We start from the raw sequence: 20507 nt of genomic DNA on the forward strand, positions 1-20507 counted from the left end.
AAAAAGAACAGAGGCAGAAAATTTAGAGAGCTAAGCATCCAACATATCAGAAGAAAACAACAGAACTAACACAATAAAATAAATAAGATGGTAAAGACAAAAGTCAGAGATTTCTGAAGGAAACAAAGGTGAAATAAAGGTAAGAAGGAAAGCTGGTGATTGGTTTTTTTAAAAGAAAGAAAATTGATAAATGCCTTACAAGATTGATTCAGAAAATACTTGTCAAGTCACAAATAAATAATAATATTAGGAATAGAAAAATGTGTACAACTGAACTAATTTAGGGATCAAAATGATGTCAGAGGGTATATAACCTATTTCATTTAGTAAATCTGCAAACTTGTATGAAATGGATGGATATTAAGAAAAATATAACTTACCAAGACTGATCTGATAAATTTTAATGCTCTAATAAAGAAATTCAATCTCTAATTAGAAATATTCCCATTAAGAAACATCAGGCCTAGATAGTTTCTAGGCATGAGTGAGTTTTACCAAACATTTCAGGAACTAATTCCTATCCAAATATTTCCTCAAAAGAATACATATTTTGCTCAATACTGAAAAGGGACATTATTCTCCAATGGGTATTTTGATTACCTTACTTACTAAAATTAATAAAGTTAGCAAAGAAAATAGAAATATAGGTCAGTATCATTTATGACCACTATTACAAAGGTCTTAAATAAAATACTAGGGAACGAAATTAGGAAGAGACATGAGGGATAAACTGTCATGACCCAAGCATTTTAATTCCAGATATGCTTGTTTGGATTAACATGACTTCATCAATAAAGTAATTCATTGTATTAACAGAAGAACACAATTATATGATCTCATAGATGTTGAAAAACTATTTAACAAGATTAAACATACATTTATTCTTAAGAACTTATGAAGCTACGAATAAAAGAGCATGTTAATATAATGAATAAGTATTTAATAAAACATACAAATATGACAAAATAGTTATCCTTTAAGACTGAGAAAAATCACAACTATACTATAAACAGTATATAAAGTATAATAAGGCTTGAAAAAGAACAAAAGGTATCATGATTGTATAGAATTAAACACAGTTGTCTCTTCTGTTCATGGCTGACTGACGTGACTACCTATGTAGAGAGCCCAAAACGATATACAATTATGTCAAGCAAATTCATTAGAGCATTTGTAACTTTTTGTATGAAAATTCAACATACAGAAATCAATTGCATTTCTATTTGCTAGCGACAGATAGTCAGAAAATGTGGTTTTTCTAAGTTACCATTTATAATTGCATACATCAAAAACAAATCGAACCTTTATATCCAACAAGAGATTTATAAGACCTCTGTGAATAACTTGACAAAACTTTATTGCTAGAGGTTAAATAAGCCTTTGGTAAATGGAGAGATATACCATCAATTATGAGCAATCAGTCCTTTTCTTAACCATCTCAAAATGCATTCAGTAGCCACAATGTGCAATCAGCAAGCTGACTCATTATCTCATTACTTGGAAGGGACACGTACTTGTTGCTATAATCAGTTTGTTTTCTCCCACTGCAGAGTACATTGTGGTTTTCTTAATTTTTTTTGCTTTGAGTGAGCCATCGAAGTTCAAGCCTCCACCTAGGCAGCTTTTTATGTGTAGCCAACATCTGCTATTTTTCTGGAAATGACCAGTTTTGCTGCCAGAAAGAAAAGGCAATGATTTATCTGTTTCCTCAGTAGCGGACAGGAGGAAGAAGGAGTGATATGTGAGGGGGAATTTTGTTGTGTTCTGAGTCATGATGAGTTTGGCCTCTTTGTCTCCAAGTCTGGGATGGAAGGCCCTGGAGCCTGGGGATTGTTTCATTGAACTCAGGGGTGTGAGAGCAGTGGCCAGTGAGATTTCTTAACAGCTTCTTTGGTTCCCAAAGGAACTGTAGTTTTGTCCAAGGAAATTATTTACCTTCCTATGTCCATTTTATGTTTAAAATTTTACTGAAATAATTCACCTGAGATACGTATAAAGGGCTGATTACCATGGATGAATTTTGTTAAAACCCTGTGAAATCCTTCCCTACCTTCTATCTCTGTCATGTTTCAATGACCGCTCAAACCAAAACCAATCCGACCTCACTTACTTGTGCTTATACTTGAAGAACTCAGCTGTGCTCAAGTTCCCTAAAGCTTCATCCATTGTAAAGGAACAGAAACAATCCTCTGGGACATCATTTTATTTATTTATTTTTTTAATTTATTTATTTATGATAGTCATCACAGAGAGAGAGAGAGGCAGAGACATAGGCAGAGGGAGAAGCAGGCTCCATGCAGGGAGCCTGATGTGGGATTCGATCCCGGGTCTCCAGGATCGCGCCCTGGGCCAAAGGCAGGCACTAAACCGCTGCGCCACCCAGGGATTCCCTGGGACATCATTTTAGATACTTTCCTTCACCCTGCTATCCTCAGAACCAATTTTCTGAGGAGCAAGTCTGCTTCAAAGATAGGGTGGCATATGTCTGAGCACTGGGGTATGGAGGTCATCAAAGAGAGATCACTTTCCTCTTGGCTCTTGAAATGTTCAAGAGCCATGGTCTCTCCTTCCCCAGGGTAGAGGACAGGGATGGATGATGTGCTTGGTTCTGTTCCTCTGCTCTAGCATCTAAAACCTACCGCCCCTTGGCATAATTTCAGCTAATAACTAATAAGGTGTCATTTGCTTTTATGTTATTCACAGAACCACATCTGCTGAAAATAAATTTACATTAGGAATTAAGATAATGCCTCCAAATCACCAGTGTGATAATTCGCTAAGTGAAAATTGACTCATAAAAGGAAGGTAAAACAGGAAACCTCTGATTGCAAAGTCTCTGCAGATGATTTGAGATTGCACATTGAAGACCATATGTTTCAATGCAAATGTGACATGTAGCTAATATTGGGAGCATTTCCAGAAAATGCCGTGCAATATGCTCTTCCAAAAAAATGAAATCTTGCTTGGTGTAATGCTGAACCACAGTTATACGTGGCAGTTTGTGGATTGTATGCATATGGGAATGGCACCTCAAAACAAACTTTCCTTTTAGACTGTTATTCCATTTGTGAGACAGCAGCAGATGGCTCAACTGGCAGAGGAATTCACTTCAGCACAGTTCTGACTCATAACTGTTGTAAAGTTGCCAGAAGCATGAGTGACCAGAAGACCAGGTTTTTAATAATTTTATCATATAGCCTTCCTTTTCTTGTGTTGTTTATGGGTAACATCTCTACAGTAGTTCTCCATGGACATATTTCATAAATAACAGATCTTGATGCATTGATTTTAATAGCAGAAGCTTTATATTAGCCTTGCATCTGCTCTACAGATTACTTAGGCTTCCTAAAATGTCAACAGTCTCAATTTTGCATATGTCTAACAATATTATATTCTACTCTAACAATGTCTGTTTTGCACACACATACACACACAAACACACTTTCCATGAAAATGAATGCACACAAATAATTCATGTCTTATACTTATTAATAAATCCATATTCACAAAATTATATGCTAATTGATCAAATGTAAGGAAGCCTTAAGAAACCTCACCTAGTGTCAGATTTCAATATACATACATCACCTTATCCACCAGTAATGCTGCTAGGTTCTCTGTCATTATACTTCCTACTCTTTTTTTTTTTTTTTTTTTTTTTTTTTTTGGTGTTTGGGAAACCAGAATAACAGTGCAACTCTACTATTCCCATAAGAGGTTATAACAGGTGGCTTTTGCTTTGGTACTAAAGGAAGAACCACACATGATTATGTCATATACTGTGACACTAAAAAGAGAAACCTAAGAATAACATTTTATGAAATGAAAAAATGAACTGTTTTTTATCCCATCAATTTTGTGTTTGTTTGGAAATTAAAACTAAAGCAAAAATTTCCGTAACAGTTAAATGTATTTTCTTGAAGATCAGAAACCAAAAATGACCATTAGTAATATTTAAAAAGCCATCACCATTATTGGATTTGACAAGTCCCATCAATCTCATTTCTTTGTTGTGTCATACAGCAAATGATATCATCAAATAGCATGGAGAAGCAGTGGTTTAAATCTATCCTCAGAGTCACTGAGCACATGAGTGAACACTGCTTCTCTCTCTAGCAAAGTCCCTGGCACATAGTGAACACTTAATTGTTTGTTGAACCAGTTAATTTATGTCCAATAGAAAGTCCACCACTTTCTAGCCATTTAAGCTTAGCAAGTTACCTTAATTACTGATGAATTAATCCTTTTTAGTTCTAAGATGTACAAATAAAGGAACCTTATTAAATTATGGAGAAGACATGAGATACCTTATGTAAAATACTTCACTTTGTGCCTGGAGCTAATTCGCGCATCAATACCATGTTCAGAGTTCTGTTCAAACACCAGCGTTTTTTCTTTGTTTTGTTTTTAAGTATTATCAGCATTTATCAGTTTATTTTTTATTTTTTTTTAAAGATTTTATTTATTTATTCATGATAGTCACACAGAGAGAGAGAGAGAGAGGCAGAGACACAGGCAGAGGGAGAAGCAGGCTCCATGCACCGGGAGCCCAACGTGGGATTCGATCCCGGGTCTCCAGGATCGCGCCCCGGGCCAAAGGCAGGCGCCAAACCGCAGCGCCACCCAGGGATCCCAGCATTTATCAGTTTAATTGTGGAAAATTATATTGGGATTATGTTAGAGTGGAAAACTTTGACCATCTTTAAATGAGCTTAGAAACATGATAGAAACTGTATTCGGTATCAGTTGTAATATTTGAAAATTCTTGCCCACCTTTGCCTCTACCATAGGGACTGACACAGAATTGAAGAACATAACTAGTTACTCACAAAAAGGTTTTATTTATATATGCATAGTTATGTAAGATCTGCTGAACAAGTATCCAGATTAGTCAGGTTTCAAAGCAGTGTTTTATTAAAAAACAAAAACAAAAACAATAAAAAATCAATTCTTCCACAATGTTAATTCAATTATTACTTAGATTTAGAAGAACATTTGACTTTCAATGGTAGAGATGACATTAGGAATGGTTTTGTACTACAGAACTATATAGTTAAATTGTATAACCATTTTCAGAGATGACTCTGTCAGATATCTGTTAATTTTTAATGGGGAATTCTATTCTGGAAGAATTTCATTTTGGTTCGACTATATCTTTTTTTACTCACAAACCTTTAAAAAGTCAACTTTTTCCAACCAATTATCGGAACAATAAACTTTCGAGTAAAGTTGAATAAGTTTACTCATCAAGACAGAGTTCCTGTTAGGGTATTTTATCCAAATTATTTAAAATAGAGGAAGTATAAATAATTTGAGTAAAAAATACAGAATTAGTGAGCTCTTCTGACTTTTTTTCCCCCCTTAAATAGTTGTTTAATGGCAGTGGGCTGGAAAGAGCAATGGAGTTAGCATATACAGACAACACCACATACCAATGTCATGTGGGAGGCCAAAGTGATGGGAAAGAGCAGCCTGGAGCCCCAGGTGAGGCCCTCTCTTCAAGAGTGAGTGTGGGAGAGGGCAGGGGCTGGAGTGTTGAGGGGGCAGCCTTAGAACACCTCTGCTTAGTAGGCATGGTTAGAGATGAAGAGGGACTCACTGGCTGCAGCCCCGGCCTGACCACTTGGGGTGTACTTTCCTTAACAGGCGAGGCTGTTGGCCAGGGCTCACTTGATCTACCCCTCCTGGGCAGCCTTCAAGTTCTCCTTCTTTCCACCCCAGGCCTTCAGGGCAGAAGCCTGTAGGGCTCGGCCATAAGAGAAGGTCAGGGCCCATGGCTTCAGCAGGGTGCACTTGTTGATGGCATTGAGGTTAATGGATGCCTCCTCCTCAGTCTGGCCTTCTGATAGGAAGGTTATCCCAGTAACAGCGGGGGGCACTGTGCGGTGCAGTGCTGTGACAGTTGCCATGGCAATTTCCTCATGAGAATATTTATGGGTGCAGGCATGGCCTAGGGTTATCATATTGGGCTTCAGCAAAGTGCCTTCCAGGTAGATGTGGTGGTCACTCAGAACCTTGTAGACAGCAGCCAGCACCTTCTTGGTTACATACTGACAGCGCTTCAAGTCATAGTCCCCATCAGGGAGGATCTCAGATTCCATAATGGGCATGATGCCATTCTGCTGGCAGATGCTGGCATAACAGGCTAGAACGTTGACATTTTCTATGATGGCAAGGGCTGAGGGGGGTGTTCCCCAATTTTCAGCACACAGCGCCACTTGGCAATGACTTTTGCCATTCACATGAAATACTATAGAATTATAGAAATCATGAATTAGTTCTTTTGAGATTTTGCTATTAGCCTATTTTCTCCTGTTGTGGTTGTGTATAAATATTTGTCTCTCCAAGAAGATTGTAAGAATCTGGAATTTGGACAAATCCTTATTTTCCTTTTGTACAAATCATTGTCCCCATTCATTGTTACTTATAACATATAAGCCCTCATCCCCTTGGCATGCTCAAAATTTATACTGAAATTAAGTTTTAGATTTATCTTCTTGAAGCCTTAAAAAGCTTAGAAATGCTTTTATAGTAATTATAATGAAGTATAAATGCATTATGTAATACATTAATAAAACATTTTTGCATGACAGTATTTTGTTAAGCAGAAGTGGTACGATGTGTATTATAAAATTTCACTACTGATAGTATCAAAATTCTCTGTCAATTATGCAGTTTTGTTTTTTTTTTTCTCGAGAGGCAGAGAGAATGGTGAGGAGGGGGTAAGAGAGAACTGTAAACAGGCTTCACGCCCAGTGTGGATCCCAACACCCTGAGAGCATGACCTGAGTTGAAATCAAGAGTCAGATGCTTAACCAACTGAGCCACCCAGGTGGCTCGTAGCACATTTTTATAATCCCAAACACTGTAGTTTCAAGATTCAAGAAGCTTCATGTTTTTTTTTTAAATTTAATTGCTTTTAAAAACCACTCCACCATTAATTTAAAAGTTTCACACTAAAAGAGCGTGCAAGTTAAGTGCCCTGTTACTTTGCCCTAAAAGTTAATACACCCATGTTTCATTAAAATAGTCTGTAATCTCATGCCCTTTAACTTAAATTTCTTCAGTCTAATTTTCTATTGATTGTGTTCATTCTCCCTGATTTCCTCTCAGTTCCTGTGTGTTTTTCTTATATGAATGCTAAGGTATTAGGTGGTTGTTCATAGACCCATGTGTCCCAGCAGCCAGTATGGGGCTGGGAAGTGATGATGATGGATCAGGACCTGCTGGTACTACAGCTGCCAGTGGGATGGGGGCTCTGCGGGAAATGCTGCTCAGTGTAAGTGTTGGACAGAAGCTGTGGAGCTGCCAGCCCTTCCTCTGTTCTTCTCAAATCCCTCACAATTTACTTGATGTCAATTAAGTCCAAAAATAACTAAGATTATCCATTCCATGCTAATGTAGCAGCATTAATAGCACATTTTTATAAGTAAGTTCATTTGTCTAAGGAATGGACCCAAATCTGTTGAACTCTGAAAAGATGATGATGAAGTGCTTGGCACCTGTTGTGTTGAAGGTAAAACATTTCAAATATTTATGCAAACACTAACACAATTTCAAATACCCTGGGTAGAAGTGGGGGAGACCAGGTAACTCTTCCTAACTGGTATCTTCAGTGCTGTTTGTAATAGAAATATTTGATTGAATATTTGAAAGGCCCTTCCCTAATTAGGTCAATTCATACTAAATGGTTTGCCAGGTTGAGTTTACAATCTTGTGGCTTAAGGAGATTATTTTCAAGTCAACATCTGTGGTTCCTTTTTAGAGATAAGAATTTGCTAATTAAATATTTGCACCTATAACAGTTGTAAGAGTAATGTTTGAAAAGTATTGTGTGCTTCGGAAATAATCATATAAGTCAAGAGTTGCTCTTATTACAAACCTCTGACCTAACTTTAGCATTCTCAACCAGACAGTGAGAAAACCAAGTGATCTACTTTTTTTTTTAAATGTAGATAAATTTTTCTGAAACTGATTGAAACAATTCAATGCCTTAACAATGACTAGAGCAGTGGTTCTCAAATTTTAGCATCTTGAGGACCTACCAGTGCCTTTGAAAGTGGCTTGAGCCATACCTTACATTTAGGGGTTTAGTGTCTCTGGGGGTGGGGCTGAGCACTTGAGTTGTTGTTTTTTTTTTTTAAGATTTATGCACTTATTCTAGAGAGAGAAAGAGAGAGAAGGGGAGGGGAGGGGCAGAAGGAGAGAATTTTCAAGCAGATTCCCTCCTGAGTGCAGAGCCCATGAGATCATGACCTGAGGAGAAACCAAGAGTCATCTGCTTAATGGACTGAGCCACCCAGGAGCCCTTACCCGAGTCTTTCTTAAGTCACATCAAGGTCTATTGTATTTCATGGAATCTCGGAGGCAGAGATTCACCCGCTTCACCTTTGCTGAAAACAAGTGTTGTACTAGTTAGGCAATCTCAAACACCTGCCGCCCATTCCAAGTGTAATCTGAAATCATCAAGTGAAATTAAATGTGAGAGACAGTCTTGATGAGGTGGCAGGCATCAATCATGTTCAGATTTTTGACACATACTTTTCATTCCTCCTTCGTGCAGAGAATTAGCATTATGGTGTGCATCTTTATCAGTTCAATCCTTTGCAGTTGGCACTGTCATAAGCAGCAGATGGGTGGCTTTAACTTTTAAAATTGTAAAGACTGTTTGGATACAGTACTCTCCATTACCGAAACATTCCCCTGAGGCATCCAGAGAGAGGGGGGTTGGTTGTAGTCAGAACATGTACTGAAATTGGCATTGAGAGTATGTGGAGACATATTTCCAGAAGAAAAAATGTAGAAGATAGAGTAACATGAACATTTTATACTTTTAAAAAGTTTTAATGTACAGTCTCTGTTGCTTTATGGAAACACCAAATTAGATATCAAAAGAAGGCATGCACAGGCTTCAGAACTTATTGTGAATAGATGTAATACTCCTGGTTGCTACTCCAGCACTTCACAGGTGGAGATCTGGAGATTGTCCTGCCATGGTTGTCACTGCCCTTGCTTCCAGTTTCCCCCAGTGACCAGCTCATCCCAGTTTATCTCGGACGTTTCTGTTGTTAGCACTCAAAATCCCATGTCCCAGTACCCTATACTCTGGTCACTCTAGATTTACCTTGCATGGATTCACCACTCATGGTGCTTTCTTCATCTTTAGGAATGGCAAGCCAACCAGATGCCAGGCCCTCTTTTAACTATGCTACAGGGGAGGAAAAAGAGGCATTATCTAAGTCAGCAGTGAGCCATAAAAAATAAATAAATAAATAGATCTCTGTGAAGAAATTATTATATACCATGTTTATTCAATTTTAAAAAGTTATCTTGTTTTAAAGAATTCAGTCTCACTCTAGGATGCTGCATGTTCTCCTCTGTTGGCGTAAAATGATGGTGATTTTAAATATATATTTGGTAAAAATAAAAGCTGGTAATACAATGATGTTTGTAAGTCTGTCATCTCATTTTGTTTTTATGTTTTGAAATTTTATTTTATCCTTGAAATTTGGAAGTTCTCAAACTATTGATGTATGATGTGTAACTGGAGAAAGTGCCATTTTGATCATGCATTTTTATGAGCACTAAGCTGAAATTTTATTTACTTATTTATTTATTTATTTAAAGATTTTATTTATTTATTCATGAGAGACATGGTGACATAAGTAGAGGGAGAAGCAGGCTCCTTTCAGGGAGTGCAATGCGGGACTCGATCCCAGGACCCCAGGATCATGACCTGAGCTGAACCACTGAGCCACCCCAGTGCCCCAAAATATGAAATGTTTAAAAGAAAGATATGAAATGTTTGGCATATCTTAATATGTTTGTTAAACACCACAGACATATGTGTCTGGAGGTGAGTGGGCACTGGGAGATTTGTGTGTGCCCAGATGTTGGACAAGGGCAGTAGAAGGGTGGATGTGAATTGATACTGTTCCTGTTTTCAGGGCAGCTGCCAATAGGTGAATTAGTCACTATGTCTGGCAAACTGTGAAAGGATTAGAGTAGTAGTTTGTGAGTGCTGAGAGAGGATAGCGATGATGAATCGAAGGATTGATTGTGTAATAATAATAATTTTAAATGTGAGTACAGTGATAGAGGAAAGCCTGGAGTGGAATATCTGGCTTCCCCATGTGCATCTTCTCTTGACGTGTCTGTGAGTAAGTGAGGACCCAAGAATCGGAGCAGGGGCCTGGGGGTTACCCAAGCCTGTATCAACAGTTGTCCTACTTATCACCTTGCTCTGTGGCTTGAGATGAGATATTGATGCCCTCTACAACTCATTCTTTATGTGGAAAGTGTGACTGAAGGCCCTTCTTTGAGTTGTCCAGGTGAGAGTGTATCAATCAGCATGCACTTGTTCCCCTTCTTGTCTTTCACAGAAAGGAGAGGAGAGTTAGGTGGATTTATAGCTCCTGCAACAACTTCACTTAAATACAATGGCACAGTTGAAACAGAGGGAAGTCTCCAGTGGCATGTCGAGGACTCCTGTTTAGTTCTTCTGTGCTTCAAAGCTTTTCTGTCTGCTTGTATGAAAACACGGGAAAAATGCTTAACAGACTTGACTCTGAGATGGAAGGAACAGCAGATTCGATGGGTGACAGGCTCAGGAAATAGAATAGAGATAAGCCTTCACAGTTGAAATTGTGAGCTCAAGCAACAGGTTGACATTTAGCAGAGACAATGCCAAAGCTCTTTGTGAGTTGTTTTTTTTTTAAGTTTTATTTTAATTCCATAGTTAACACAGTGTAATATTAGTGTCAGGTGTCCAGTTCATTCAGCTATTCCATACAACACCCGATGCTCATCACAAGTGCCCTCCTTCATCCCCATCACCTATTTACCCCATCTCCCCATCCACCTCCCCTCTGGTACAAACCATGAGTTTGTTCTCTAGACTTAAGAGTCTGTTTCTTAGTTTCCCTCTCTCTCTCTCTCTCTTTCTCTCTTTCCCCCCTATGCTCCTTTGGTTCTTAAATTCCACATATGAGTGAAATCATATGGCATTTGCCTTTCACTGACTTATTTTGCTTAGCATTATACTCTCTAGCTCTATCCATGTCCTTGTGAATGGAAAGATTTCATTCTTTTTTTTTAAGAGCTGAATAATAATCTGTTGTATATCTATATACATTCTTTTTTATCCATTCTTCAATCAATGGACACTTCGGTTGCTTCCATATCTTGACTATTTTAAGTAATGCTGCTATAAACAAAGGAGTGCATGTATCCCTTTGAATTAGTATTTTTGCATTCTTTGGGTAATACCCAATAATGTAATTGCTAGATCCTATGATAGTTCCATTTTTTAACTTTTTAGGGAACCTGCATACTGTTTTCCAGAGTGGCTGCACCAGTTTGCATTTCCATCAATAGTACACAAGGGTTCCTTTTTCTTCACATCCTTGCAAACCCTTGTTGTTTCTTATGTTATTGATTTTAGCCATTCTGACAGGTGTGAAGTGATATGGCATTGTAATTTTGATTTTAATTTCCCTGATGATGAGTGATGTTGAACGTCTTTTCATATGTCTGTTGACCATCTATATGTCTCCTTTTGAAAAAAAAAGTCTACTCATCTCTTCTTCCCATTTTTAAATTGGATTATTTGTTTTTTGGGTGTTGAGTTTTTTAAGTTCTCCATATATTTTAGATATTAATCTTTTATTGGATATGTCATTTGCAAATATCTTTTCCCATTCTGTAGGTTGCCTTTTGGTTCTGTTGATTGTTTCCTTTGCTGTGCAGAAGCTGTTTATTTTGATGAAATTCCAATAGTTTATTTTTGCTTTAATTTCCCTTGCCCAGGAGCATATCTAAAAAATGTTGTTATGGTCAATGTCAGAAAGGTTACCGCCTATGTTATCTTCTAGGAATTTTATGGTTTCATGTCTCACGTTTAGATCTTTAATTCATTTTGAATTTACTTTTGTTTATGGTGTAAGAGAGTGATTTAGCTTCATTCTTTTGCATGTTGCTGTCCAATTATCCCAACACCATTTGTTGAAGAGACTGTCTTTTTCTCATTGGATATTCTTCTCTGCTTTGTCAGAGATTAATTGACTGTGGAGTTGTGGGTTCATTTCTGGATTTTCTACTCTGTTATATTGATTTGTGTGTCTGTTTTTATGCCAGTAGCATACTCCTTTGGTCACTACAACTTTGTAATATAACTTAAGTCCAGAATTGTGATGCTTCCAGACTTGCTTCTCATTTTCAAGATTGCTTTTGCTATTCAGGGTCTTCCGTGGTCCCATACACATTTTAGGATTGTTTGTTCTGGCTCTGTGAATAAATGCTGTTGGTATTGTGATAGGGATTGCATTAAATGTGTAGATTTCTTTGGATAGTATAGACATTTTAAGAATATTTTTTTCTTACAATCCATGAGCATGGAATGTTTTTCCATTTCTTTGTGTCATCTTCAGTTTATTTCATCAGTGTTTTATAATTTTCAGAGTATAGGTCTTTCACCTCTTTGGTTAGGTTTCTTCTTAGGTATCTTACTATTTTTGGTGCAGTAGCTAATGATATTGTTTTCTCAATTTCTCTTTCAGCTTATTTGTTAGCTGTATAGAAATGCAACAGGTTTTTGTACATTCATTCTGTACCCTCTGACTTTACTGAATTCTTTTATCAATTTTAGCAATTTTTTTGGTAGAGCCTTTCAGGCTTTCAATATATAGCATCATGCCATCACTAACAGTGAAAGTTTTACTTCTTCCTTACCAATTTGGATGCCTTTTATTTATCTTTTATTGTTGTTGTTGTCTGACTGCTGTGGCTAGGACTTCCAGTGCTATGTTGAATAAAAGTGGTGAGAGTGGATATCCTTGTTTTGTTCCTAAACTTAGGGGAAGAACTCTAAGTTATTCCCAATTAAGGATGATATTAGCTGTGGGTTATTCATATTTGGCCTTTATTATGTTAAGTTACGTTCTTTCTAAACTTCTGTTGAGGGTTTTTATCATGAGCAGATGTACTTTGTCAAATACTTTTCTGAATCTATTGAAATGTTCATATACTTCTTATCCTTTCTCTTATTGGTGTGATATGTCATGTTGATTGATTTGTGAATATCGAACTACCCTTGCAACCCAGGAATAAATCACTTCATCATGGAGACTAATTTTTTTAATGTATTACTGAATTTGGTTTGCTAATATTTTCTTGAAGATGTTTGCAACTGTATTCATCAGGGATATTGAACTGTAGTTCTCTTTTTTAGGGGTACCTTTGTTGTTTTTAAAAGATTTATTTATTTTAGGGAGAAAGAGAGAGCACAAGAGCACGAGCAGGAGAGGCAGAAGGAGAGGGAGAGAGAATCTCAAGCACTCTTCACACTGAGTGCAGAGCCCCACGCAGGGCTTGATCTCATGACCCGAGATAATAGCCTGAACCAAAATCAAGAGTCAGACCAACTGTGCCACCCAGACACTCCTCTTTATCTGGTTTTGTATCAGTGTAATGCTGGCCTCATAGAATGAATTTGGTAGTTTTCCTCCCTCTTTTATTTTTTGGAATAGTTTGAGAAGAATAGGTATTAACTCTTTTTTAAGTGTTTGGTAAAACTCCTCTGTGAAGCCATCCAGTTATGGATTTTTGTTTGTTGGATGTTTTTTGATTACTAATCAATTTCTTTGCTGGCTATTGATCTGTTCTAATTTTCTGTTTCTTCCTGTTTTAGTTTATATGTTTCTAGGAATTTATCCATTTCTTCTGGATTGTCCAATTTTTTTCGCATCTAATATTTCATAAAATTCTCTTATACTTGTTTGTATTTCTATGGTGTTGGTTGTTATTTCTCCTCTCACATTTGCGATTTTATTTTTTTCTTGATAAACCTGTGTAGAGGTTTATCAATTTTATTGATTTATGCAAAGAACCAGCTTCTGGTTTCATTGATCTCTTATATTGTTTTCTTAGTTTCTATTTCATTTATTTCTGCTCTAATATTTATTATTTCCTTCCTTCTCCTAGTTTTAGGTTCTCTTTTTTGTTCTTTTTTTAAACTTTTTTTAGGTGTAAAATTAGGTTGGGTTTTTGAGATTTTTCTTCTTGAGATAGGCCTGTATTGATGTAAACTTCCCTCTTTGAATCACTTTGCTGTATCCCAAAGTTTTTGGGACACTGTATTTTCATTTTTATTTGTTTTCATGTATCTTTTTTCTTTCTTCTTTTGTTTCCTGGTTGACCCATTCAGTGTTTTTTTTTTTTTAATTTTTTTAAATTTATTTATGATAGTCACAGAGAGAGAGAGAGAGGCAGAGACACAGGCAGAGGGAGAAGAAGGCTCCATGCACCGGGAGCCCGACATGGGATTCGATCCTGGGTCTCCAGGATCATGCCCTGGGCCAAAGGCAGGCACCAAACCGCTGCGCCACCCAGGGATCCCCCATTCAGTGTTTGATAGCATGTTAGTTAAACACAAGTGCTGCATGTATTGGTGGTCTTGCCAAAGTTTTTTATTGTAGTTGTCTTCTAGTTTTATAGTGTTGTGGTCAGAAACGATGCATGGTATTATCGATCTTCTTGAGTATATTGAGGCTTGTTTTGTGTCCTAATATGTGAGCTATTCTGGAGAGTGTTCTGTGTGCACTTGAAAAGAATGTGTATTCTGCTGTTTTAGGATGAAATGTTCTGAATACATCTGTTAAATCCATCTGTTCCAGTGTATCATTCAAAGCCATTGTTTCTTTGTTTTTCCTTTATTTTGTAAAAAGCTATTACACCAATATAAAATAAGAGAAAGCCATTTTTTAGGTACAGGAAAAAATGTTAATAAATAAAATTAGCTTCCATTGTCAAAGCCCATTCAAATCTGGACTCTACAATTTCAAAGGACTTTATCATACATACTATACCACTTCCAAAGAGAGAGTGGAGGAGAAGACCTGGATGGATACCACATCACATGAAAATATGATCATAGAGTCTGGAAAAAAAGAATTATAGAGGGGTATAATAAATACTTAAAATATGGGAAGACACATTAATTTTTAAACAGCTGACTTGTTCTTGAGACTCCAGGGGATGGAGCTTGGATTGAAGAATGGAAGCTATGAAGACGGAGATTTCCTTTGTAAGGGCCAGAACTATTCAACCGTGGGATGGATTATGTTATAAGATGGTAAAGTTCCTGCCATTGGAAGGGTTTAAGAGGGAATTGATTGTCTACTTGGCCTAGCTGCTGAGAAAAGATTCCTGCATCTGATTAGGTAGACAAGATAGCTTTTGAGGGCTTCTCCAACTATTATTATCTCTGATTCAGTGACTTTACATATGTTATCTTGGCTATACTGATATAGATTCTCAAGTCTTAAAATTACATTTAAATTACTTTAGGGGATTTATCTTATTGTGCCAAAGAATATGTAAAATACAGAGAGTCATTGAATTTTTCATCGTAGTGTTTTTTTATTCCTTTGATTGATTGATTGATTGATTGAGTTTTAGAGAGCGTGCATCCACGGAGGAGGGGCAGAGGGAGAGAGAAAATCTTGAAGCAGTTTCCCTGCTCAGTGCACAGCCCCACGTGGGATTTGATCTCACAGCTCTGAGATCATGACCTGAGCTGAAATTAAGCATCAGAATCTTAAAGAACTGAGCCATCAGGTGCCCCTGATTCCTTTGAATTTTAGAGACCCTGTTACTCTAATGATCGGTCAACTATTGAGAAGGACCTAGAGCAAAAGTTTGTTCCTTCTCCTTATATTCTCTTAAAAAATAAAACAATAGTAGATAAAGACATATTTAATATATAAAATTATTTTAATATAAATATTTAAAATCACCTTGGGAGATAAAAAGCATCACCAGGGTCAGGGCTGATGCTCAGCAGTCAGAGTCCCTTCTATCAGGGTAGGGTCATATTGGTGTCAATTATATTTTATACCTTTCCTTTGGTTCCTGTAATCTTAAAAGAAGATATATGTATGGAAAAGTTTGAGGTGATAGATATGAGCTCTTAATATGCATATGCCCAGTAGCTATCAGAACTACCGCCTCCCACTTCAGCTGTTTTTTTGAGTAAGTACCTGAGGCTCACACCTAGGTCTTCTCTTTTGGGCCTTGGCCAAAGGCCAGCTGTGGCCACCCTGTTCCAGCCCCTCCCCTATTTTCACTCCCACATTACCTTTATATAGGCTGGAGTTATTTTACCGTTAGGAAAACCAGCACATTATATTTGGTTGTGTCTGTGCAATCACTTAGTTATTTTGACAATAACAAAGGAGTTAGCCTCCATACTTAGGAATTAAACAATGGCAGATTTTTACATGTTCTCTCTCTCTCTCTCTCTCTCTCACACACACACACACACACAAACACACACATTTTTAAAGACTTTATTCGTGAGAGATACAGAGAGAGAGAGGCAGAGGCATAGGCAGAGGGAGAAGCAGACTCCTCATGGGGAGCCTGATGTAGGATTTAATCCCTGGACTCTGGGATCATGCCCTGAGCTGAAGGCAGGTGCTCAACCATTGAGCCACCCAGGTATCTCCCCCCCACACACATATATATTGACAGAGAAAGCATTTTACCAAATATTGGCCTTTTTCACCAAGGCCTTTTAATTGTCTTGGTCCTACCACCTGTTAACAATGTAATTTGTTATGGATAAGAGGCTGGATAATAATTAAGTGGAAGAGAAAAAACAACACCCTTGTCAAGGGAGTGGAGCTCCCATGACATAACTTGTGCTCATGGGGCAGGTGGACTGGACGAGTTCCTGGTCAGTGCCTCTGACCGTGCTGTTCTCTGTGCTTGGGGTGTACCTCCACCTTCCACTGTGCTAATTCCTCCTTCCTCTTCCAATGGACACAGTCTTCTCATTCCTCAAGGCCAACTTCAACTGTCAGCTCTCTGTGAAGCTTTTCCTAGGCTCTGTTTCTTCTAAGAGGAGCTATCACAGTGTCCCCACTCATTCATTTATTCCTGTGTTTCTGCTGCTGGCTCAGCACTTGTACATATGCCAAGTCCTTTATTTGCTAGGCTCTTTTCTTCTCTAGACTGGGAGATTCTTGACAGAATGAGCTATTTCTTTTTTTCTTTTTCTTTTTTTTTAAAAATTTTATTTGTTCATGACAGAGAGAGAGAGAGAGAGAGGCAGAAACATAGGCAGAGGGAGAAGCAGGCTCCCTGGGGGGAACCTGATGCGGGACTGGATTCTAGGACCCTGGGATGATGCCCTGAGTGGAAGGCAGATGCTCAACCACTGAGCCACCCAGATGTCTGAAGTCCTGTTAATCTAAACAAGCATATCTGGAATTGACAGCCAAAGGCAGACACTTAACCAACTGAGCCACCCAGGCACTCCACACTCAGAGTTTACCAAAACCTTAAAGCCATCAAGGAAACCACTATCAAAGCCTTGACATTTTTTTTTTAATTTTTATTTATTTATGATAGTCACACACAGAGAGAGAGAGAGAGGCAGAGACACAGGCAGAGGGAGAAGCAGGCTCCATGCACCGGGAGCCTGACGTGGGATTCGATCCCGGGTCTCCAGGATCGTGCCCTGGGCCAAAGGCAGGCGCCAAACCGCTGTGCCACCCAGGGATCCCAAAGCCTTGACATTTTTAAGCAAGCAGTTTTCAGTATATCTTCTTTCTTGGGTTTTGTGAACTCTGAAGAAAATCCAATTACTCATTCTTCTTAAAAAACAAAACAAACAAAAAACTTACTTTCCTTATGAAAAAAAGAACTTATACTGCAGGATTAAGTGATTGATGTGGTAACTATTACTGAGCAAATGTAAAGTCACTAGTCAGGGTAAAACTCATACCTCATATATTTTTCTCTTCTGATCAATATTCAGCATACAAATGGCCCTTATTTTCCATATTCAGATGAAAAAGAAGGAAACAAAGCATAGAAAGGTTAGAATGGCAGGGCACCATTTCATAGTACATGGCTATAATTTAAATTCTGTTTTTGTTAGATCATGAAATAGTAGAGTACTTTAACTATAGAAAGATTATAGCGGGATCCCTGGGTGGCGCAGCGGTTTGGCGCCTGCCTTTGGCCCAGGGCGTGATCCTGGAGACCCGGGATCGAATCCCACGTTGGGCTCCCGGTGCATGGAGCCTGCTTCTCCCTCTGCCTGTGTCTCTGCCTCTTTCTCTCTCTCTCTCTCTCTGTGTGTGACTATCATAAAAAAAAAAAAAAAAAAAAAAAATTATAAAAAAAAAAAAAAAGAAAGATTATAGCAAGGAAATAATATTTTACCTAAGAGGAATGTGAGAAAAATGTGTAATAATGGGATGAATTTAGAGGAAAATGTTAATGTAAAATCATTCTAAAAAAGGTAAAAAAAATTGTGTGGTTAAGTGTTTTTTGACCACACTCTCTTTACATGGGCTTATTTTCATAGCCAGCCACTGTCTTCATGGAAGCCAGTCAAGTCAGAAAACCCAATCATTGAGCATTGCATGGAAACCGGTTTCAATCTATGGAAATGCGATTTTCTCCCTCAATTTAGTTATATTAATGTTGTGACAACCACGTGGCCATGTGGCTTTTTCATTTCTGAGATTGTTTTCTAATTTATGATAAGTTAACTTAATCAATGAAGGGGGTTATAACTGATTTATAATAGTTCCTTTTCTGCCTCACAATTTAACAAAGCTTGTTTGATTTCTATGGGCAAAAGGAAAACTCTTTTTAAGGAATATATTTCTAATCTCCGGAAGTGTGAGTGCCAGAGTCCGCAGGCAAAAGCAATTCTCAAAAGCTTTCTAGGAGGTAGTTTTATATGTGATTATAACTCATCTAATATCATGCAAATATTAAAGAGGTTTAAAATTTCTAAAATCATTGATACATTTTCATCCTCAGGCAATTCATAAAAGCAGAAACATACTGCTTTAGGATAAGCCTTTAGGTAAATGTATCACACAAAACATTACATAAAAATACTGCACAACCTAATTTTATCTGACTCATAATCCCTGGGAACATTTGAATATTGTTGTTTTAAAAAAATCTTTCTGCATTATGATTGACGTATTTCCGTTATCTTCTATTATGAGTCTTTGGCATAACTTGTAACAATACTGCAAATCAAATGATGTAAGCATTGCTTCGCAGCACTATCTACTACCTATTAAGTTTTATTCAGGGGATTTGAATGTGTTACTATGCTTTGGACCTTACAAATTATTCATCCTGCCAACCTCCTACTGTCAGCAGTCTCTGATTTGATGGCTTGCATTTCACTGAGCTCTGGACAGCTATCGCTTTGTACAGTCACTAGTAGACATCGCTGGTTTATATGTGGATGTTCATTTTATTGCTGTGGATGTCTGAAAAGATCTTCACATTTTAGGTTCTCTGATAATAAGGTTTTCAATCAATTTAGAATCATACAGTTTAATGTAATTTAAAATTTTGTACAGTTTAAATTTGGCGTACTCTTTTCAACTGTGACTCTTCCCCTAAAGTAAACAAACGATCTTTAGAAATGTCATAAGTTTGGGGCACCTGGGTGTCTCAGTCGGTTGAGCATCCGACTCTTGGTTTTAGCTCAGGTCATGATCTCAGGGTCATGGGATTGAGCCTCAAGTAGGGGGCTGGCTTCATGCTCAACGCAGAGTCCCTCTTCTTCTGCTCTTCCCTCCAACCTCTGTCTCTCAAATAAATAAATAAAATCTTTTAAAAAATAAAAATGTCATAAGGTCAATTTTGAATAGCTGAAGAATATAGAATAACTTTCAAAGTAATTAATTGTTGAAATAAATAAGCAATAATACCTACATGTTTTTTTTTCCTCAAAACATCCTTATGTACTTTAAAAATAGCTGCTAACATTTACAGGTCTCTAGAATGAATACAAAATTTGGAAAACTCAAAACAGTGTTTCAGGCTGGCTGGCTTGTCGGACTGACCTTACAGGGCAGTTGCAGGATTGTGCTCAGCTCAGTCATGAGTGTCACCAGGAGCATCCTGTGGTCACACAGGGGTTACACAGTGGCCGTGAAATCCTGCTGCAGGTATTGCTTGGCCCTGGGAACATAGAAAAGAGATGTAGGGAGCAGGGTTTCTGACCCACTAAGATGAAGTCACGAGTGAGCCATTGCTGTTTTTATAGTAAATTGAGGTGTTTCCCTTGAGATGAACTGAGAAATGGTACAGAGGGTTTCTAATCTCATGTAGGACTAAGAGGCCCAGGGGGAATGGGGATAGTCAATAATCTGGAGCTCTTAATTAAGGAAGTATTTGGCGACCCTAAATCCCAGGATCAATAACTTGTGTTAACCAGCCAAACAGAGCGTTAGGGGAAAAAAGCTGTTTTTCTGGATCTCTTTACATTGAGGAAGCTTAGATGGAGAGTGTCTGCCCTTTCAGCGGCCATGGCGTGAGCTCTGCAGCTAAGTGGTCCTTCAGCTGTCACTAATCAAGTTGCTAAAAACAAAACTTCCTTTTGAAATCAGTCATTTAATTTAAAAATAACGTTACTCCTTATGTAGATATGGATACTTTTTTTCCAAAATGAAATATCCCAG

The 20507-nt window shown here is 37.7% G+C and overlaps 1 protein-coding gene and 1 pseudogene across 1 annotated transcript in view; one reads left to right on the forward strand and one right to left on the reverse strand.

The window, feature by feature from the left end:
- The window catches only part of PRKN (parkin RBR E3 ubiquitin protein ligase), a 1279940-nt gene that overhangs the window by 339503 nt on the left and 919930 nt on the right, over nucleotides 1–20507 (forward strand). The window lies entirely within an intron of this gene.
- On the reverse strand, nucleotides 5439–6238 carry LOC112932946 (fructose-bisphosphate aldolase A pseudogene; annotated as a pseudogene).

Source organism: Vulpes vulpes, chromosome 1 (genome assembly GCF_048418805.1).
Source record: "Vulpes vulpes isolate BD-2025 chromosome 1, VulVul3, whole genome shotgun sequence".
Lineage (NCBI taxonomy): Eukaryota > Metazoa > Chordata > Mammalia > Carnivora > Canidae > Vulpes > Vulpes vulpes.